The sequence below is a fragment of the Cervus canadensis genome, chromosome X (genome assembly GCF_019320065.1).
Source record: "Cervus canadensis isolate Bull #8, Minnesota chromosome X, ASM1932006v1, whole genome shotgun sequence".
Lineage (NCBI taxonomy): Eukaryota > Metazoa > Chordata > Mammalia > Artiodactyla > Cervidae > Cervus > Cervus canadensis.
Window position 1 is genome coordinate 78,275,628 of NC_057419.1, and position 2,795 is coordinate 78,278,422.

Sequence of the window (2,795 nt, forward strand, 5' to 3'; positions counted from 1 at the left end):
GTAGTTAAAAGACTGCACTATAGGAGCTGACAAACCTGAATTCCAACTTGAGATCTACCACCACCCAACTGACTTGGGTCAAAGTTCACTTAAAATTTTCCTTAGTTTCTTTACTTGTAAAATGAGACACTAATAGTATTAATCTTATTTTTTACATGAATGAATATTATGCAATGAACTTGTGTTTGTACAATATATAGAATAGCACATTTTAGTTCTGATATTATTATTATCATTTTTTGCTTAATAGGGACCTTGTGAAGAATATTTAGTATTAATTCTATTTGATAGATAACATATATGATGATATATCTGAAAACACTTTACACATAGTAGGCCTTTACTTAGAGAGATAAAACTTATTCTGTGTTACAATTAACTTGAACCTAGACTCAAATGTAGTTCTTCTGATTTCAAGTCCTTTTCTTCTGTCTGACAGAAATTATAAAATTTAGAGAATGTAAAATTTGACTCAGAGAGGCAGAGAAAGATAGAGACATAATTTATAAATCAGAGAAAGACCTAGATAAATCAGCCCTGTTAGAAGCCCTGGCTGGTGGGCAGCCAAAAGGAAGCACTGCTGCTAAGTCACTTCTGCCGTGTCCGACTCTGCCTGACCCAATAGACGTCAGCGCACCAGGCTCCCCTGCCCCAGGGATTCTCCAGGCAAGAACACTGGAGTGGGTTGCCATTTCCTTCTCTGAAAGGAAGCACAGAGGAACCAAAATAGGTATCCTAAGAAGAAAGTAAGGTGAAAAATATATTGTAGTTAAGCCAGGCCCACTCTCTGTTCCCTGATTGGCTATCCAAACTACACAGGCTCCTGTAGGCCCATCTTTAATGTTGCCCAGGTCTAGAGAAAGAGTATAAATGGAGGCATTTGAGCTACATAGTTCACTTTCCTTCTCTTCCCACCTCTATCTCTGTCCTGCTCCACAAAGATCTCTTGATGGCTCAGACAGTAAGGAATCTGCCTGCAATTCAGGAGACACGGGTTCTATCCTTGGGTTGGGAGGATCCCCTGGAAAAGTTAATGACTACCGCCTCCACTATTCTTGTATGGAGAATTCCATGGACAGAGGAGCCTGGCAGGCTACAGTCTATGGGGTTGCAAAGAGTCATATGCAACTGAATGACTAACACACATATACACACCTTTACATATATTCAAGTCCACTCACCTCTTACAACGTGCAAACAGTTGCCTCTTGGCCACCTCCAGGTCTAAGGTTAAACACATTTATGGATCAGTTTGTTTTTAGAAGGATGCACATAAGCAAGAGACCACTCTGGTCCTTGACAGCAGATTCTGGATCAATTGAGTAGCAAACTTTTTGTACTTGAAGTCTAGTTCAGAAAAGAGAGTTAAGTCTTCAGCTAAAGTACATACCACTGGCCTTGCAGAGAGAAGTAGCTCGAGTAGAACCAAAGCAGGATATTTTAAAGTACAAGGCCTTGTTACTAAGCACAAGGGTAATAAAATAATTTCTGTGTTTGTCTTAAATTTTTCCTCAGCAAATGTTGTATGTCTGTCAACATCTTACATTCTCTTGTGATATCTAGTTAAACTTAATAATAAATCTTTATTTTTCAGGGAGAGGGAAGTAGGTCACAGAATTGCTAAGGGTTTACCAAGACTTCCAGTTATCAGGAACTGCGTTAGAACAGTAACCTTTGGGGGCCCAAGTGAGTGCTTCAGATAGTGAATATTTAAAGGCCTAAATGTCCTTTATCAGGAGGAAGACATTATGGGGAAGAAAAGAGCAGTTAATAATTCACAGATCTCCCCTTCCTCTTGAATATATTTATATCTATGGTTGATTCATGTTGAGGTTTGACAGAAAACAACAAAATTCTGTAAAGCAATTACCCTTCAGTTAAAAATAAATAAATTTAAAAAATTCATAGATCTGGCTAAATAAGAAAATGAAATCACAGATAATTAATAAAACACCTACTTAATTAATTAATTCAAAAAACTTTTATTAAGAGTCTTATACACTAGTAAGCTCTGATCTAGAGGTTGATGCCACATGGATAACAGAAGGGGTTTAAGTATAGTGGAAGAAGGAGGATCACATTTTTCAGAGAATATGATGTCTAAAATGATATTTTAATAGATGAATTAGTCAAGGGGGTATGTGTGCATACGTGTACACATATCTCTGTGTATGTACATGCATGCCTGTCAACTAAGGGAAGAAATAAGGCATTCTAGGTAAGTGGGGTTTAATTTAAAATATTGATATTAATAGAAATACTTTTAATTCCATTTTACAGATGAAGAAACGAAGGCTGAAGAGACTGACTTTCCCAAGGCCACATAGCCACTATATTTTGGAACCCAAAATTAAATAAAACAAGTCAGTATAACTCCAAATTTGATCTTTCCACATTGACTTCCTCCAGTCAAGTCTTGCTATTCAAGGGATCTTAATCTTAAAAAAAAAAAAAAAAGAAAGAAAGAAAAAAAAAATCCAGGGGAGTTTTTGGTCACATTTTCATGATGTTGGATTAAATCCTGTCTTAGTAAGAACACACACACACTCTCAGGCACCCAGAGCCAATTAATTCCTGTTTGTTAACTTAATAAACACATGAACAAATACAATATTTGGGTTACCAAACATTTATTAAAGTCTGTTGTCTGCAAATCAATGTGTTTTAATGCATGATGTGGAAGAAGGCACTGTTCCTCTTCTTTATGGGCTTACTACCTAATCAAAGAAATTATATATTTTTGAAATAACTGAAATATAAGATAGAAGATGAGAAACTACAGGAAAAGTGCAAAA